The sequence below is a fragment of the Bombina bombina genome, chromosome 2, assembly GCF_027579735.1.
Source record: "Bombina bombina isolate aBomBom1 chromosome 2, aBomBom1.pri, whole genome shotgun sequence".
NCBI lineage: Eukaryota > Metazoa > Chordata > Amphibia > Anura > Bombinatoridae > Bombina > Bombina bombina.
The window spans coordinates 1,364,932,303-1,364,945,206 of record NC_069500.1 but is presented as its reverse complement, the minus strand read 5'-3'; positions in this window follow the sequence as shown (position 1 = coordinate 1,364,945,206).

The window sequence follows — 12,904 nt, the reverse complement described above, 5'->3', positions numbered from 1 at the left end:
TTTTTGAGCTGTTATACCTACTACGGATGTTTATTGGACTTCTGGGCTACAGTTTTTCTATGTGCTTTCATCATACCTCATTAGTTGAGGTTTTTTATGTGAGTGTAACTTATTGTGTGTCAATTGATGTCCTATTAAAGCAGTTTTACACTATGTATGCTTTTTTGGTTCTCCTTATATGACACCTATACTGGAATTGGAAGTTACTACTCACTAAAGAGAGAACGAGGATTCTTCGAGTGTTCTACTATCAGTATTCCAAGACACAGAAGGCCACTTACTGGGAGACCCAGTTTATTGTTCTGCATCTATTCTACAGGAGGTGCCTTGCCCATCTATGAAAGTGCTACATTCTTACCTCATTTGATTGAGGTCCTTTGAAGTAAGTGTACATCTAATAGGGGAGTATCGTTTGAAGACTGTGTTCTCGATATTTGATGTGCTCTGGATCCTTCCATTTTTATTTCTATTTTTATGTTTATTTTATTCTCATTTAATTGTTTACTACTATTTGTATTGTTTTACCATATATTGTCACAATAGCTCTGTGTATTATATTTGCTTTGTTCTCTAGCTTGGGTTCTCTGCGCCACCCTGCTTCTTCCTACTTTCATTTCTTCTAGAGGGGTGATAGGTCTCCTCTGTTATTTGGGGTTTGGCAGCTGGATATAACTTGCTAGAATTTTATATATGAGGTGCTGGGTATATAATATATACATTGTGGAATAATTCTTATCTGATAGTGAGCGCCTAGGAGTGATCCAGTGGATTCTTTCTACTGGTTCATTTATCTTTTGTATTTTTATATATATATATATATATATATATATATATATATATTGCAATAGTTGTGGGATAAGCAATCTCACCTTCTTATTGACTGGCCAGGGTGTCAGGAACAATGGTTTTCAATACTGCAAAATAGATCTGCACTCACTGGACTTTAAATAACAAAATGTGGTTTATTGTTGTGACGTTTCAGGGATCAAACTGTCCCATTCATCAGACCCATATATATATATATATATATATATATATATATATATATATATATATATATATATATATATATATACAGGGAGTGCAGAATTATTAGGCAAGTTGTATTTTTGAGGATTAATTTTATTATTGAACAACAACCATGTTCTCAATGAACCCAAAAAACTCATTAATATCAAAGCTGAATAGTTTTGGAAGTAGTTTTTAGTTTGTTTTTAGTTATAGCTATTTTAGGGGGATATTTGTGTGTGCAGGTGACTATTACTGTGCATAATTATTAATTAACTTAACAAAAAACAAATATATACCCATTTCAATTATTTATTTTTACCAGTGAAACCAATATAACATCTCAACATTCACAAATATACATTTCTGACATTCCAAAACAAAACAAAAACAAATCAGTGACCAATATAGCCACCTTTCTTTGCAAGGACACTCAAAAGCCTGCCATCCATGGATTCTGTCAGTGTTTTGATCTGTTCACCATCAACATTGCGTGCAGCAGCAACCACAGCCTCCCAGACACTGTTCAGAGAGGTGTACTGTTTTCCCTCCTTGTAAATCTCACATTTGATGATGGACCACAGGTTCTCAATGGGGTTCAGATCAGGTGAACAAGGAGGCCATGTCATTAGATTTTCTTCTTTCTTGCCAGCCACGCTGTGGAGTACTTGGACGCGTGTGATGGAGCATTGTCCTGCATGAAAATCATGTTTTTCTTGAAGGATGCAGACTTCTTCCTGTACCACTGCTTGAAGAAGGTGTCTTCCAGAAACTGGCAGTAGGACTGGGAGTTGAGCTTGACTCCATCCTCAACCCGAAAAGGCCCCACAAGCTCATCTTTGATGATACCAGCCCAAACCAGTACTCCACCTCCACCTTGCTGGCGTCTGAGTCGGACTGGAGCTCTCTGCCCTTTACCAATCCAGCCACGGGCCCATCCATCTGGCCCATCAAGACTCACTCTCATTTCATCAGTCCATAAAACCTTAGAAAAATCAGTCTTGAGATATTTCTTGGCCCAGTCTTGACGTTTCAGCTTGTGTGTCTTGTTCAGTGGTGGTCGTCTTTCAGCCTTTCTTACCTTGGCCATGTCTCTGAGTATTGCACACCTTGTGCTTTTGGGCACTCCAGTGATGTTGCAGCTCTGAAATATGGCCAAACTGGTGGCAAGTGGCATCTTGGCAGCTGCACGCTTGACTTTTCTCAGTTCATGGGCAGTTATTTTGTGCCTTGGTTTTTCCACACGCTTCTTGCGACCCTGTTGACTATTTTGAATGAAACGCTTGATTGTTCGATGATCACGCTTCAGAAGCTTTGCAATTTTAAGAGTGCTGCATCCCTCTGCAAGATATCTCACTATTTTTGACTTTTCTGAGCCTGTCAAGTCCTTCTTTTGACCCATTTTGCCAAAGGAAAGGAAGTTGCCTAATAATTATGCACACCTGATATAGGGTGTTGATGTCATTAGACCACACCCCTTCTCATTACAGAGATGCACATCACCTAATATGCTTAATTGGTAGTAGGCTTTCGAGCCTATACAGCTTGGAGTAAGACAACATGCATAAAGAGGATGACGTGGTCAAAATACTCATTTGCCTAATAGTTCTGCACTCCCTGTATTATTATTATTTTTTTGAGGGTGATATTGCTTTTTAGTTGTTACTGATGCAAATACATACATAACTCATGGTGAGAGAAACTACCCAAACCTCCCACTGACAGGCTGCAAGTTTATACTGATAGGCTGCCTTCAGGCACAGACCATAGCAGTTTGCTCACTCAGCCATATAGCCACTGACAGCTATTCTTTTACTTGCTTTGCTGTCTGATACTCTCTGTCTGAATACATATTGCATGTGCTCTGCACGGGTCTACTGTCTTGCTGAAGTCTCTTACAGCTGCATCACGTGACGTTTGTGTCACAGATTACGCTGATACTCCAGCACCAATCCACCATTTTAAGAGTTGCCACTTACACTTAATTTGCACTCAGGATTCACACAACTAGGTAGCTTCGCTAATGAGAAGGGATGCGAGTGGGAGGTGATGTCACTGGATGGGGCGTGGCTTATAGCCATTATAGTCTATGTCGCAGTTACTAAGTCTGGTGTGTTGTGCAGTCTGTATACTTCTATGCGCTGCAATAAAGTCCTGCATCTCATGACATAGTGTCAGAAGTACTTGCCTGCGCTTCTGTTTCCTGAGTAATCACAATGTCGAAGTTTACCCCACCTGAGCCTTTTGATTTCTCTCAGCCTGCAGCTTGGCCCACATGGCATCAGTGGTTTCAGTGCTTCTGGATTGCTTCCAAGTTTGACAAGGAGATGGCAAAGTACAAGTTAATCCTCTTTTATACTCTATGGGGAAAGATGTGGAGCCAGTATTTAATGCTTTTAAATTCCAAGAAGGGGAAGAATTTGAATTTGAAATAGTTATAAACAAACTCAGTGCTCACTTTGTGCTCAGCGTGTGGGAGAATCTGTGGAGTCATTTGTGTGCAGTCTGTATGAACTAGCTGAATTCTGTGAGTTTGGTGTTGCTAAAGAAAAGCAAATCAGAGACAGAATAGTTATAGGAATTGCAGATGCTGAGGTCTCACTGAAGCTACAGTTGGAGGCTGAATTAACATTAGATAGGGCTATTTGGATGGCCCGCTAGAGTGAAGTGGTAAAAAGAAAAGTGCTGATCTGAGAGTATTGTGGATGAAGTGCAGCAGTTCAGGAGAGCTGCAGGTGAAAGGCACAGTGTGAGTGGTAGACCAAGTGCAACAGATAGGCCCAGAAGCGGTTGGGCGCAGCCGGCTCGCTGCACGCGGTGTTACCGTACCCATGATCAGAATGTTATATGCCCCGCTAAAGATAAAAGATGTAGAAAGTGTAACCGAATGGGCCATTTTGAAGTGGCGTGTAAAACTGAATACATTAAGGAGATGCAGGTGGATAGTGACCAGGAGGCTCAAGAAGTGTCCTTTGTAGGGTCTGTTGTTTAACGGTCTGGTTCAGACAAAGATTGGTGGGTTACCCTTACTGTAATGGGAGCCAAGGTTGCCTTCAAGATTGGCACGGGAGCAGACATCACTGTAATGTCCCTTGTAGCATTCATAAAACTGCCTCGACAGACTCAGCTGGCGAAAATTACAACGAATGTTCATAGTCCTGGTGGCCGCATCGATTGTGCAGGGAAATTTCTTGCCAGCTGCAAGTACAAGCAGAGGAAATTCACCATGTGGGTACATGTAATTAGAGGTCAGTGTGTTAAGAACCTATTAATTTGGAAAGCAGCCTGTGGTTTGGGCCTTGTCGCCAGAGTGAATGAGATTTCAGAAGACATGTTTGGTGAATTGGGGCTACTGAATTGCAACCCAGTCCGAATATCACTTAAAAGTGATGCAGTCCCATACAGCATTGCCACTCCTCGTAGAATTCCGTTCCCGCTCATGCCTCAAGTGGAGAAGTAACTTATGCGTATGAAGAATATGGAAGTTATTGAAGAGGTTGTTTAAAGGGATACTAACCCCACATTTTTTCTTTCATGATTCAGATAAAGCATGCAATTTTAAGCAACTTTCTAATTTACTCCTATTATCATTTTTTCTTTGTTCTCATGTTATCTAGAAAAAAATTGCGTTTAGTATCTCTTTAAGCAACTGACTGGTGTGCCCCCATTGTGCCTGTTGCGAAGAAAAACGGGAAGGTACGCATCTGCGTAGATATGAAAAGGCTGAATGAGACGATGAAGAGAGAGAAATATATGCTGCCGACGCTTGAAGACATAGCTCTGAAACTGGCTGGGACGAAGTTCTTCTCTACACTGGATGCTTCCAGCGACTTCTGGCAGATACCTCTAGATTCACAGTGTCACAAACTGACTACCTTCATTACACCGGTAGGTCGGTTTTGCTTCTGCAGACTCCCCTTTGGGATATCCTCTGCTCCTGTAATCTTTCAAAGAGAGATGAGTTCCCTCCTAAGGGACCAGGAGGGCACGGCAGTCCTCATGGATGACATTTTAGTGTATGGGTCTACATTGGAAGAACATGATCAATGATTGAGCTGTGTGCTGCAGACCATTAGAGAGACCGGGTTGAAATTAAACAAAGAGCAATGCCATTTTAGAAAATCTGATACTTTGGGCATATCATCAATGGAGATGGCATCAAGCCGGACCCTGATAAAATCCTTGCTATTGAACAGATGAAAAGTCCTTCTGATTTGCACGAGCTGAGACAAAAATTGGACCTTGTGAATTATGTGGGCTGGTTCCTTCCAGATTTATCCACAGTACTACACCGTATCACAGAGATGTTGCCTGGGTCTGGGGTCCTCCACAGAAAGAAGCTTTTGTACAGGTCAAGTTCTTGCTGGGGTCTGTCCCAGTGTTAGGGTTCTATGACCCTTCTAAAAAGACAGTGGTTAGTGCTGATGCAAGCAGTTATGGGCTAGGTGCCTCCCTCCTGCAGCTGAATGAGAACAAACTACAGCCCATCGCCTACTGCTTCCGTACACTGACGGCTGCTTAGTCGAAATATGCCCAAAAAACAGAGAAAGAGTGCCTGGCTGCAGTTTGGGCCTGTGAGCACTTTCAGCGTTACCTAGTGGATTTAGAGAAATTTAGTCTGGAGACTGACCATAAATCCGCTAGTCCCTCTAATCAACTCCTATAATATTGACAAAACACCTGTCAGGAAATCTGTGAGTGTCATATATATATATATATATATATATATATATATATATATATGTATTATTATCTACACATAGATATATGATAAGACCAAGAAATCATTTTATTTGTGAAGCAGTTTGTAAAACAACCCCCTCTTGTTCTGAAGCACAGATTTCAAGAACAAAGAAATCCACACTTCAGGCCAGGATGACTCCTGGGGTGGTATTAATATGGGATAACAATAGAAATGTAACTTTCAAACATATCTTCTAAAATATTATAAATTATATATTATAAAGAATATACTCATGTTTAGTACGAAAATACTCAGGGTAAATAGTTTTATATGGTCCCATAATATTGCACACATTGTTTGCTGATACTAGAAATTAAAGTATATTTATTAAACATTTTAAAGGTTAGATACTAGACTGTTAGTAATATTGATAATGATACTGCATTTCTGGTTGTCTGATGCCCTCTGATGGTGTATGCAAGAATTGCAACCAAAGGGAATTATAGTATCAAATAACCATATGTTTCCAGGGCCAATGATATGCATTTCCAAGGGCCAATGAAGGGACAAGCATCCGTTTGGGGCATATCCAAATATTCACCAATGATTACAAAATGAATGCAGGCTTATCACTTGATAAAGGCTCATGCAATAGGAGAGAAAGGGGTCTTTGCAGCCAAATTTTGACTGGACTGATAACTTGCTGCCTTTGAAACACAGTCTCTATAAAGCAAGCCTGGGCCTAAGTTTCTTTATCCATAATTGCAATACTTCTCATATGAGGTGAACTGGATTAATCTGAAAAAGCTAAAACTCCAAATTGGTCTGTCGTAATGTATCAAAGGTTGTTTTATATTTAATAGATTTTAACCAAGTTATCCTAACAAGTTATCCTAAAGCTATAGTTTAATTGAAGCTGATGATTTAAAGAGCATATTTGGTATTTTAAGTTTATATTCATAGTCCTGCATAGTTTAGAACTAGTCACATTAATGCTAAATAATTTTATTTGCTAGAAAAGAATGTGCACTTTATATGTATATGTTAGTTTTTACTATTGTGAAATTTCATATAAATTGGTTATTGTACTTAAATTTCTCTGGTGTTTATTAAGTTATTCGTAGCTATTGTGATATATTTTAAACCTTGTTTTCTCTTTTAAGATGTATCGAGTCCACGGATTCATCCATACTTGTGGGATATTCTCCTTCCCAACAGGAAGTGGCAGAGAGAGCACCCACAGCAGAGCTGTCTATATAGCTCCTCCCTTAGCTCCACCCCCCAGTCATTCTCTCTGCCTGCTTAACTTCTAGGAAGGGCAAAGTGATGTGGTGACAAAAATGTTTACTGTTTATTTTCTCAAGCAAAAGTTTGTTATTTTAAATGGTACCGGTGTGTACTATTTACTCTCTGGCAGAAAAGGGATGAAGATTTCTGCAGGGAGGATGATGATTTTAGCACTTTGTAACTAAAATCCACTGCTGTTCTCACAAGGCCTGAAGAGTACAGGAAAACTTCAGTTGGGGGAACAGTTTGCAGACTAAACTGCTTTGAGGTATGTTCAGTCTAATTTTTTCTAGACAGACTGTGTTAATTCTAGAAAAGGCGGACAAATATCCCCATGAGGGAAGGGTAAGCTGTATTCAGACACTTAGTAAGAATCCCAGCTTACACAAAGGGCTCATTAGTTACTGGTGACACTGCTAAGGAAAAACGTTTTTATTATTATTGCAATAATGTTTTTTGAGGGACTTTAAGGGGTCTTTGTGGCTTGTTTAAGGGTTATTAACCCACATGGCTAGTTTAGGAAACACTCATGTTGTATTTCCTTTAGGCCCCATGATATCGAGTGAAAGGTGGGAGGGGCCTATTTTTGCACCTCAGTTGCGCCGTTTCTTTTCCTCAGAGACATCCAACTGCTTCTCCAGAGGGTCCTGCTGTGTTTGAGGGCTGTAAAGAATTTTTTTCCCCCACAAATCGTTCATAAAGGGCAGGTAGGCGCCACAGCAAGGTGCTGAACGTTTTTTACCGTTTTTTGACGTTTTGTCAATCTGGTTTTTACATTAAGGGGTTAATTGTTTATTTGCATAGCTGTGCAAAGTTACTAAGGCTTTATGATGCTACTGTAAAAATTTCGTTGAGTTTACTGCTTTTTTACACTGTTTTGCAGAGTTTGTGCACCTTTTTTTCTCTTAAAGGCACAGTACCGTTTTTTCTAAGTATTATTTACTTTGAATAAAGTGTTTTCCAAGCTTGCTTGTTTCATTACTAGCCTGTTTAACATGTCTGACACTAAGGAAAATCCTTGTTTATTGTGTTTGGAAGCCATTGTGGAACCCCCTCTTAGAATGTGTCCCACTTGCACTGATATGTCCATAAATTATAAAGAGCATATTTTAGCAATGAAAAATATAGCAATAGATGATTCTCAGACAGAAGGAAATGAGTTTTTGACATCTAGCTTTCCCCAAGTGTCACAACCAGTAACGCCCGCACAAGTGACGCCAAGTACCTCTAATGCGTCAAATTCATTTACTTTACAAGACATGGCCACAGTTATGAATAAAACCCTCACAGAGGTTTTTTATAAACTGCCTGGTTTACAAGGAAAGCGTGACAGCTCTGGGTTAAGTAAAGCTGAGCAGTCTGACGCTTTAGTAGACGTATCTGATATACCTTCACAATGTTCTGAAGAGGGTAAGGGATTTGTTCTCTGAGGGAGAAATTTCTGATTCAGGAAAGATACTCCCTCAGACAGATTCTGACATGACGGCCTTTAAATTTAAGCTTGAACACCTCCGCTTATTGCTCAGGGACTCTAGATGATTGTGACCCCATAGTGGTTCCTGAGAAATTGTGTAAAATGGACAAATCCTTAAAGGTTCCTGTTTACACTGATGTTTTTCCAGTCCCTAAGAGGATTGTGAATATTGTTACTAAGGAGTGGGATAAACCAGGTATTCCGTTTGCTCCCCCTACTGTTTTTAAGAAAATGTTTCCCATATCTGACACCATGCGGGACTCGTGGCAGACGGTTCCTAAGGTGGAGGGAGCTATTTCTACTCTATCTAAACGTACAACTATACCTATCAAAGACAATTGTACTTTCAAAGATCCTATGGATAAAAAATTAGAGGGTCTCCTGAAGAAAATTTTTGTTCATCAAGGTTTTCTTCTCCAACCTATTGGGTGCATTGTTCCTGTAACTACTGCAGCTGCTTTCTGGTTCGAGGCTCTAGAAGAGGCTCTTCAGATGGAGACTCCATTAGAGGATATTATGGATAGAATTAAGGCTCTTAAGTTGGCTAATTCTTTCATTACAGATGCCGCTTTCCAACTGGCTAAGTTAGCGGCAAAGAATTCAGGTTTTGCCATTTTAGCACGCAGGGCGTTATGGCTTAAGTCCTGGTCTGCTGATGTATCATCAAAATCTAAACTTTTGAACATCCCTTTCAAAGGAAAGACCCTATTCGGGCCTGAACTGAAAGAGATTATTTCAGACATCACTGGAGGGAAAGGCCATGCTCTCCCTCAGGATAAGACAAATAAATTGAGGACCAAACAAAATAATTTTCGTTCCTTTCGGAATTTCAAGGGTGGTCCCGCTTCAGCTTCCCCTGCTGCAAAGCAAGAAGGGAATTTTGCCTAATCCAAGTCAGTCTGGAGACCTAACCAGGCTTGGAACAAGGGCAAACAGGCCAAGAAGCCTGCAGCTTCCTCTAAGACAGCATGAAGGGGTAGCCCCCGATCCGGGACCGGATCTAGTAGGGGGCAGACTCTCTCTGTTCGCTCAGGCATGGGCAAGAGATGTCCACGATTCCTGGGCTTTAGAAATTGTGTCCCAGGGATATCTTCTGGACTTCAAAGACTCTCCCCCAAGGGGGAGGTTTCACACTTCTCAGGCAAAGAGAGAGGTGTTCTTATGCTGTGTAGAAGACCTACATACCATGGGAGTAATCCGCCCAGTTCCAAAAGCGGAACAAGGGCTAGGGTTTTACTCAAACCTGTTTGTGGTTCCCAAAAAAGAGGGAACTTTCAGACCAATCTTGGATCTCAAAATTCTAAACAAGTTCCTAAGAGTACCATCATTCAAGATGGAGACTATTCAGACTATTCTACCTCTGATCCAGGAGGGTCAATATATGACTACTGTGGACTTAAAGGATGCGTATCTACACATCTCTATTCACAGAGATCATCATCAATTCCTCAGATTCGCCTTTCTGGACAGGCATTACCAGTTTGTGGCCCTTCCCTTCGGGTTGGCCAAGGCTCCCAGAATTTTCACAAAGGTGCTAGGGTCCCTTTTGGCGGTTCTATGGCCGCGGGACATAGCAGTGGTGCCTTATCTAGATGACATCTTAATTCAGGCGTCGACTTTCCAACTAGCCAAGTCTCACACGGACATCGTGTTGGCTTTTCTGAGATCTCACGGGTGGAAGGTGAACATAAAAAAGAGTTCTCTCTTCCCTCTCACAAGAGTTTCCTTCCTAGGGACTCTGATAGACTCGGTAGAAATGAAAATATTTCTGACGGAGGTCAGAAAATCAAAACTCTTAACCACTTGCCGAGCTCTTCATTCCATTCCTCGGCCATCAGTGGCTCAGTGCATGGAGGTAATCGGACTCATGGTAGCGTCAATGGACATAGTCCCGTTTACCTGCCTACACCTCAGACCACTGCAACTATGCATGCTCAAACAGTGGAATGGGGATTATGCAGATTTATCTCCTCAACTGCATCTGGACCAGGAGACCAGATATTCTACTCTCTGGTGGTTGTCTCAGGACCACCTGTCTCAGGGAATGTGTTTCCGCAGGCCAGAGTGGCTCATAGTAACGACAGATGCCAGCCTGTTAGGCTGGGGTGCAGTCTGGAACTCCCTGAAAGCACAGGGCTTATGGTCTCAGGAGGAAACTCTCCTCTCGATAAACATTCTAGAACTGAGAGCGATATTCAATGCGCTTCAGGCGTGGCCCCAGCTTGCTGCGGCCAAATTAATCAGATTTCAGTCAGACAACATCACGACTGTAGCTTATATCAATCATCAAGGAGGAACACAGAGTTCTCTAGCGATGATGGAGGTAACCAAAATAATCCGATGGGCAGAGGATCACTCTTGCGATCTCTCAGCAATCCATATCCCAGGAGTAGAGAACTGGGAGGCGGATTTCCTAAGTCGTCAGACTTTTCATCCGGGGGAGTGGGAGCTCCATCCGGAGGTATTTGCCCAGCTGACTCAGCTATGGGGCACACCAGAATTGGATCTGATGGCGTTCCATCAGAATGCCAAACTTCCTCGTTACGGGTCCAGGTCCCGGGATCCCCAGGCAGTACTTATAGATGCTCTAGCAGTGCCCTGGTTCTTCAATCTGGCCTATGTATTTCCACCGTTTCCTCTCCTCCCACGTCTGGTTGCCAGAATCAGGCAGGAGAGAGCTTCTGTGATTCTAATAGCACCTGCGTGGCCACTCAGGACTTGGTATACAGACCTAGTGGACATGTCATCAGTTCCACCATGGACTCTGCCAATGAGGCAGGACCTTCTAAGCCAAGGTCCATTTATGCATCCAAATCTAATTTTCTCTGAGTCGGTCATTGATACCCTGATTCAGGCTAGAAAGCCTGTCACCAGGAAGATTTATCATAAGATTTGGCGCAAATATTTTTATTGGTGTGAATCCAAGGGTTACTCATGGAGTAAGATTAGGATTCCTAGAATATTGTCCTTTATCCAAGAAGGATTGGAGAAGGGATTATCAGCTAGTTCCTTAAAAGGACAAATATCGGCTTTGTCTATTCTTTTACACAAACGTCTGGCAGATGTCCCAGACGTTCAAGCCTTTAGTCAGGCCTTGGTTAGGATCAAGCCTGTATTTAAACCTGTTGCTCCGCCATGGAGCCTAAACTTAGTTCTTAAAGTTCTTCAAGGGGTTCCGTTTGAACCTATGCATTCCATACATATTAAGCTTCTATCTTGGAAAGTTTTGTTTTTAGTAGCTATCTCTTCGGTTCGTAGAATTTCTGAGTTATCTGCTTTACTGTGTGATTCACCTTACCTTGTTTTCCATGCAGATAAGCTGGTTTTGCGTACCAAACCTGGGTTTCTTCCTAAGTTTGTTTCTAATAGGAATATCAATCAGGAGATTGTTGTTCCTTCACTGTGTCCTAATCCTTCATCAAAGAAGGAACGTCTGTTGCACAATCTTGATGTGGTTTGAGCTTTAAAGTTCTACTTACAAGCAACTAAAGATTTCCGTCAAACATCTTCATTGTTTGTTGTTTATTCTGGTAAACGGAAAGGTCAAAAGGCTACGGCTACCTCTCTTTCCTTTTGGCTGAAAAGCATCATCCGTTTGGCTTATGAGACTGCTGGCCAGCAGCCTCCTGAAATAATTACTGCTCATTCTACTAGAGCAGTGGCTTCCACATGAGCTTTTAAAAATGAGGCTTCTGTTGAACAGATTTGTAAGGCGGTGACTTGGTCTTCGCTTCATACTTTTTCCAAATTTTACAAATTCAATACTTTTGCTTCTTCGGAGGCTATTTTTGGGAGAAAGGTTCTACAAGCAGTGGTGCCTTCCGTTTAAGGTCCTTGTCTTGTCCCTCCCTTCATCCGTGTCCTAAAGCTTTGGTATTGGTATCCCACAAGTATGGATGAATCCATGGACTTGATACATCGAACAAGAGAAAACAATTTATGCTTACCTGATAAATTTATTTCTCTTGTGATGTATCGAGTCCATGGCCCGCCCTGTTTATTAAGACAGGCAATATATTTTTATTTAAAAAACTTCAGTCACCACTGCACCCTATAGTTTCTCCTTTTTCTTCCTAGCCTTCGGTCGAATAACTGGGGGGTGGAGCTAAGGGAGGAGCTATATAGACAGCTCTGCTGTTGGTGCTCTCTCTGCCACTTCCTGTTGGGAAGGAGACTATCCCACAAGTATGGATGAATCCGTGGACTCGATACATCACAAGAGAAATACATTTATCAGGTAAGCATAAATTATGTTTTAATTGTGGCTAAATAAAAGGTTGTTTCTGCTCAGACATATTGACATATAAATTGGCTGTTGCATTAATAATATATACAATTTCTGGTGTTTTAATCGAAGTTATATAAACCATTTGTGAGCTAAATAGCTCAATTATATCTCCCTGAAAATTATCTCAGATTTACTGAGATTTAGTAAGATTTGTGTGAAGTAT